The sequence below is a fragment of the Lemur catta genome, chromosome 13, assembly GCF_020740605.2.
Source record: "Lemur catta isolate mLemCat1 chromosome 13, mLemCat1.pri, whole genome shotgun sequence".
In the NCBI taxonomy this organism is placed as follows: Eukaryota; Metazoa; Chordata; class Mammalia; order Primates; family Lemuridae; genus Lemur; species Lemur catta.
In genome coordinates, this window is record NC_059140.1 from 36,503,453 (window position 1) to 36,511,284 (window position 7,832).

Sequence of the window (7,832 nt, forward strand, 5' to 3'; positions counted from 1 at the left end):
TTTACCAAAGAATTCAATAACATGCAAGAATGTATAGAAATTATATAAAAGGGTATGAAAAATAATCAGCAAGTTATTAACAGTAATTATCTTTAAATAGGTCAGATTATGGTATTCTTTGTATGCTTTATTGTTTTGGGGTTTTTTTTTCTGCAGCAATAATTTCATTGCTTTTTTAATAATGAGAAAGTACTAGAAAAAGATGATGATGAAAGTAGTAACCTTTAATGAGTGAGGGAGGGCTCAGTGTTTGTGGGGCATTGTGGCAAATTTCAGTTTTAATTATATATTTTAATCCTCCTTGTTTCTGTGAACCAAATATTATGAATGGCATTTTATAAATACAAACATGGAAAGTTACAGATGCTAAGTAACTTTCAAGGCCACACTGGAATTTGAACACAGACTGGCCAAGCTCCTAAGTCATTATACTCCTTGCTACTGACAGATACTTAAGTTGTGTTTCCAACTATCATAAACAGCACAAGGAAGAAATAAATGGCTAAACAATTAATTCAAATTTACAAAAAGCAAAATAAAAATTAAAAGTTCATTTAACAAATTAATAATGCTTACAGCCACATGAGAGACTATTTCACACTGCACCAAAACAAACAAGTTTTGGGTGAAATAAAATGACCGGAGACACTCTTATTTTGAACAACAAAAAATTTTAAGCAAATTGTCGCATTGATCAGCTTTTTAAACGTTTTGTAATCACAGTGCTTTGGAGATGAATTATCTAGTGTCCTCTGGCTCCCCCGGGCTCGCTCTTAGCACCCTGGCCACTTTGGACAACTTAATACGTCTCACACACAGCAAACAATGGCTTGAACCTTAACCTTTGCTCCTGCTCCGGAATACTCTTCCCACTACTTAGTAGCTCTTAGTAATTCTTCAAGATTCTGACTTCTCTCTCCCAGCAGCCTTCCACTTCCACCCTGAAGATGACTTAAGCTTGATTTTACCATTTTCCCACGTACAAAACACTTAGCAACCAATCAGCAGAGGCTCTGGCCAATCAGAACAGGTCCAGCCACGCGGGCGACACTCGTGTGCACCTGCTAAGTATCTATTGTGCTGCCAGGGAAACCACGTTGTGCTGATCTCTTCAATAGGTATCTCAGCTTCTTTGCGGACAGGGGCTATCAGATACTTAATTTTATTGTAGCACACATTGGCTATGCAGGAGCTGAATTAGGGCAGTATATGGAGCAATGCTCAGATGTATGTACCTCTTTCTTTGTTCTAGAATGCTCATGAAATTCCATACCCATCACAAATATGAGATGATGCACAAAAACAGTGATGTGGCTACAAGCCTGATTTTCCCGGGGCTCCAAATCTCCATGGGAAAGAGTGTGGGACCTGTGTGCTGTTAGTTTTTGATAGATGCAGACATCGCTGATAAAGGCGGTGAGGGTGGGGAACAGGAGCCAGACTTCACGAAGAGACCCTGGGCCCTTACAGGAAAAATCACCAGAGGACATCACGTCTTGCAGGTGGGGCTCAGGTGGACAAAAAAGGAGCAATAGTTTCAGGTACTGGTGAGACGGAGTATGAGCAATTGCGCACTCAGTACTCTCCACACCTGTCTGGAATATTTGTGCCTCAGATGGAAGAATAAAATAAAGAAATAAAGAATAAAATAAAAAGTAAAATTAGCGTGTCACCAGAGGCCCACGCATTTCTCTGTGGGATCCCCCCTCTCCCTTCAAAAGGGTATTGACGTGGGAAAGGTAGACACGGCCTCCTGTCTCGGGAGAAAGAGTCACTCACATAGGAAATCAGACCTACGAGGGCTCTAGGACTCTGGGAGAGTGTGGGGATCCCATTTCCCAGAAGTCATGGAAGACAAGGCATCTCATTGTAGGGATGCTGCATTTTACTTCTATGGCTGCCGTAAAAAAATTACCACAAATTCAATGGCTTAAAACAGCACAAATTTATTGTTTTACAATTCTGAAGGTCTTAAGTCTGACATGAAGTCCACTGAATTAAAAAGAAGATGCTGGCAGGCCTGTGCTCCTGCTGGAGAAGCTAGTGGAGTACCTGTTACACAGACCTTTCCAGCTTCCAGAGGCCACCCACACTCCTTGGACTGTGGTCCCTTCTAAAGGCAGCCCATGGTGGGTCAAGTCCTTCTACATTGCTCCATTCTGATGTCCTTTTTTTTTTTTTTTTGAAACAGAGTCTTGCTCTGTTGCCTGGGCTAGAGTGCTCACAGCAACCTCATGCTCCTGGGCTCAAATGATCCTCCTGCCTCAGCCTCCCGAGTAGCTGGGACTACAGGCATGTGCCACCATGCCTGGCTAATTTTTTCTATATAGATTTTTAGCTGTCCAAATCATTTCTTTCTATTTTTTTTAGTAGAGACAGGGTCTCGCTCTTGCCCAGGCTGGTCTCGAACTCCTGACCTCGAGCAATCTGCCCGCCTTGGCCTCCCAGAGTGCTAGGATTACAGGTGTGAGCCACCTCGCCCAGCCTGATGTCCTCTTTTGCCTTCCTCTTCCATTTAAGGACCCTTGTGATTATGTTTAGGCCCACCAGGATAATCTAGAATACTCTCCCTGATATAAAATCAGCTAATTAGCAACCTTAATGCAATCTGCAACCTAAATTCCTCTTTGCCATACAACTTAACATAGTCACAGGTTCTGGGGATTAGATGGTGGACATCTTTGGGGGGCATTAGTCTGCCTACCACGGATGACTTAGTAGAGTATAGTGTATCTTAAAGGCAAGAGCATTAATAGTGTGGAGAGAAGAATGACTGTCTGGATGGGGCTGGCCATGGCAGACAGAGACCTCGGAGCATCATCAGCCACAAATGGTTGGTGAGAGCAGGAGGCAGAGAATAGGTGCTATGGAGCAGTGGGCAGATTGCATGTGGTTGTATCTGAGCAGCTCATGTATAACCCCACCCCACCCTACGCAGGATTCCTAGAGCTAAAAAAGCAAAGAGCTGGCACACTGTTTCTTAGTGTTTAGCAATTAATCCCATGGAACTATGGACAAATTAGAAATTAATCATACCAAGAATATAAATATTGGTGGCTTCTGGGCTACTTTTTAGCTGCACATATAGAAGCCACTAGGTTCTCTATTATTCAAGAAAGCAGGGGTTTGGAAAATCAACATGTAGAATTGCTAAAATGACAGCAAATTTGTTCTTACTGGCTGATAAATCATAGAGATTACTCTTAAATAAATATCTCCAGGGTAGAATAACACAGCGTTTAAAGCAACTTCTCAGTAACAACATGCTAAATTAACAAATGAATGAATGATATAATCTCAGGTGGCATTTGGCAGAGTAGACAGATTGTTTTTACATATGTTTCTAAAAAAACTATAAATTATATTTCTGTAAAGACCAAAGTGTATTTCCTCCATTTGTTTAATCTTCTCTGGCACACTCATCCCTTTAAAATCTATTTTAAGAATTGCATTTCAAATGCCTTTATAAATACATACTGATTGGCTGAAGTGTTTTTAATTTTCCTTTAATTCAGTGTTTGTATTAATTACTTGATCTATAAAACCAATTGGAAAAGATTTTTTATAAAACACACAAAAATTAAAATAATAATTCTATGGCATCATGTAAATATATAAATTCCATATGACTGTGGATATTAAATAAAAAATGAACTATAGGAGTATCACAATACATCTACCATGTGACGTTAAATCTTAAAGCAGTTTCTCAAAGAAAATTCTCTTAATTGAACATTAAAGGTTGGATTATAAATCTGGGTGGAAGACATTTTCTATGTGTGGATGACAAGGAGAGACAATTCATTTCACTCTAGAGACTGATATGTCTAACGACCTTTCGTGCTGCACTATTTTTCCTTCTAATTCAGTCCTTGCTCCTGCATCTCTTCACTGCTAATCTCTGTCCAGATGAGTTGGTGGAGCCAGTAGAACAGGACAGTGAGGTGAATAGCTAAATACAGACATACCTCAGAGATATCGCAGGTTCGTTCCAGACCTCCACAATAAAGTGACTATTGCAATAAAGTAATATTCATCTGTTTCATCTACAATGAAAATCTGTTCTTTAGTGTAACCACCTTCATCAATGATCTTAGCTAGACCTTCTGGATAACTTGCTGCAGCTTCTGCATCAGCACTTGCTGCCTCACCTTGTACTTTTATGTTATGGAGATGGCTTTTCTCCTTAAACTTCATGAACCAACCTCTGTTAGCTTCAGACTTTTCTTCCGCAGCTTCCTCACCTCTTTCAGCCTTCATAGAATTAAAGAGAATTAGGGCCTTGCTCTGGATTAGAATTTGGCTTAAGGGAATGTTGTTACTGGTTTGATCTTCTATTCAGACCACTCAAACTTTCTCCATATCAGCAATAAGCTATTTCACGTTCTTATCATTCGTGTGTTCACTGGAGTAGTACTTTTAATTTCCTTCAAGAACTTTTCCTTTCTATTCACAACTTGGCTAACTGTTTGGCACAAGAGGCCCAGCTCTCAGCCTATCTCAGCTTTCTGACATGCCTCCCTCACTAAGCTTAATCATTTCTAGCACTTGATTTAAAGTGAGAAATATGTGACTTTTCCTTTCTCTTGAACACTAAGGAGCCATTGTTGTGTTATTAATTGGCCTAATTTCAATATTCTCGTGTCTCAGGGAATAGGGATGCCCAAGGAGAGGGAGAGAAATGGGGAAATTGAAAATTATTGGAGTAGTCAGAACACACACAACATTTATTGATTAAGTTTACCATCTTATATGGGGGAGATCCATGGTGCCCAAAACGATCACAATAGTGACATGGAAGATCACTGATCAAAGATCACCATAACAGATATAATCATAATAATAATAAAGTTTGAACCATTTCAAGAATTACAAAACCGTGACAGAGGAAGAGAGCACATGCTGTTGGAAAAATGGCACTGATAGAATTGCTGAATGCAGAGTTGCCATAAATCTTCAATTTACAAAAAACTCATTATCTGTGAAATGCAATAAAATGAAGCACAATGAAACAATGCAGGCCTGTACTGCTATTCTATTTTCAAACAGATAAGTGCTCACTTGTTCTGAGGTATTATACTTAGATTAATATAATAGACAGCAACATCTGTAAACAGACACGTTAGGATTCAATTCCCAGATCCAAATGGCATTTTTAAAGTAATGCTTTTCTTGGCTCATATAGAATATTTATTTCTTTTTTTTTCCCCACCACATGCTTAGAGTTGAAGGAATAGAACTCCTGATTCAGGTTACTTTACACAAAACAAAATACTACATGCTACAACTCATAGTTGCAAAGTTAAGTGTCTGACTTCTAATGAGCTTTGCTCTACCAACTGCCCGATTTTATAAGTAGATCCTGGAAAGCTCAAAACTGGACTGGGGTTTGCCAGTGACCAAAATCATGCCAAGGGGGCCAGTTTTGGGGGCTTACTGTGGGATCTAGACCAAGACATCTTTCCATAAATAAGTTTCTGATCACCTGCTCTTTTTCTATTTCACAGGAATGTTGAAAAAAGAAATTACAAACAACATATTTGGTTCTAATGATGTAAAACATTAAAGTTAAGATTGAGAAGAAGTTACAATTAAATGTTTTTAGGGGGCTAAATTTGACTTTCCTATTTTAAAGGAACCCAGTGTTTCAGTCCATTTTGTGTTGCTATAACAGAATACCCAAGACTGAGCAATTTATACAGAAAAGAGTTTATTTGGCTCACAATTCTGGTGGCTAAAAGATCTAAGATTGGGTAGCTGCATCTGGTTAGGGCCTCAGGCTGCTTCTACTCATGGCAGAAAGCAGAGTGGGAGTGAGCATGTGCAAATAAATCACAGTGTGAGAAAGGAAGCAAGAGAAAGCAACTGAGGAAACCAGACTCTTTTTAAGGAACCCACTGTTGTGAGGTTCTATTCACGAGGGATCTGCTCCCATGACCCAGACACCTCCCACTGGGCCCCGCCTCCCAACGCTGCCACATTCAGGCATCATATTTCAAGATGAGTTTTGCTGGGAACAAACCATACCCAAACTATACTGCTCAGTTTTTCTATATTTAGGTTTCAATATAATGCCTTCATTCAACTAAAACCAACAAGATTGCCTGGTAGTCAGCTGTGGGGAATCTCTTTTAAAAAAATGTAAATTAACATATCAAAAATGAACAGTAGGGCGGGGCGCAGTGGCTCACGCCCGTAATCCTAGCACTCTGGGAGGCCGAGGTGGGAGGATCGTTTGAACTCAGGAGTTCGAGACCAGCCTGAGCAAGAGCGAGACCACATCTCTACTAAAAATAGAAAGAAATGATTTGGACAGCTAAAAAATACATATATAGAAAAAATTAGCCAGGCATGGTGGCACATGCCTGTAGTCCCAGCTACTTGGGAGGCTGAGGCAGGAGGATCGCTTGAGCCCAGGAGTTTGAGGTTGCTGTGAGCTAGGCTGATGCCACGGCACTCACTCTAGCCTGGGCAACAGAGTGAGACTCTGTCTCAAAAAACAAACAAACAAACAAACAAAACAAAACTGAACAGTACTTCAAATCATTTGTGGCCTTAAGAATTTTGGAAACTGCTTTTATTCGTACTTTACCTACTATATTTATGTTAATAAAATCCATTTATTTGTTGAATACATTTGTGTGGAGCCCACTTGTAGAATTTAGGAATGTAAGGAATCACAGTTCCTGCCCTCTGCCCTGAGTCAGGGGCTGGAGGTCACGAGTGTGGCGCTTAAAGAAAGGCAGGGTAGGCGGGCGGATGGAGATGGCGCAGCTGGTGCGATGGGGGGTGGCACGGGTGCACACCTGGCCATAAACACCCGAGTCACAAGGCAGGCCAAGCTGAGCGCCACTGGCGGTAGCACAGAGGCCTCAGAGGGAGGCGTGGGAAGCGGACAGGAGTGAGAGAGCTGGGGTCAGTGCTGCCTCAGCGGCAGATAGCACCCCTCTCAAGTGCCTGGGTTTTAGAGTCAAGAAGACCCGAGTTGTTTGAAATGTCTGCCAAACCATGTTATCTCTCTGAGCTTCAGTGTCCTTTTCTTTTTTAAAAAGGGACGTTGATAGGAATTTCTCACAGATTGATTGCAAGGAAAATGATAATAATGCATGCACAGTGCTAAGCGCAGTGCCTGGCACTGAGCAAGTCTGCAGAGACGATCGACGGCCTTTTTAAAAAGGTTCTAATTTAGGAAGGGGAGGAGGAGGAGTAGGAGGAGGAGGAAGAAGAAGAAGAGAAAGGAGGAAGTGAAGGAAGGGGAACGGAGGACAGAGAAGGAGGAATGGGAGAAGATCCAGGCAGGCTGTTGGTTGTCATCCAGGAGATATGCCCCTGAATAGCTCGGCGTTCCTGAACAAAGCTCAGGACATTAGCAAAGAGTGAAGCAGGGAGGAAAGAGAGTGTGCCAAGCCTCATACAGAGACTTGAGTTGATACAAGGAGGGAAACCAAGGACACCGAATCCATTTAAAGCTCTAAAATAAATCATGCTGCAAAATGCCTGGGAAACCTCCAACACACCCTGCTTTTCCGAGCCCGAAGCAAAGTCAGGTGCTCATCAAAGGGAATTCAGAAAATAACTCGTGAACCCAGTGTACCTCCTGGGGCACCATACACTTCATGCAGGAGAGGGACAATGTGGGGGAGCGTGGATGTTTAGATATTTTGTCTATATTGTCCCCAGTTTGGTCTGGGAATCTGAGTGAGACCCACTTTCCAAAGAGACAAATCACTGAGAAAAGAGAAGTCACAATCCTGGAAAAATGAGATGACACCGGGAAGAGGTCCAGTGGAATGTGGAAAAGGTAAACATGTAAATAAAAACTATACAGTGGT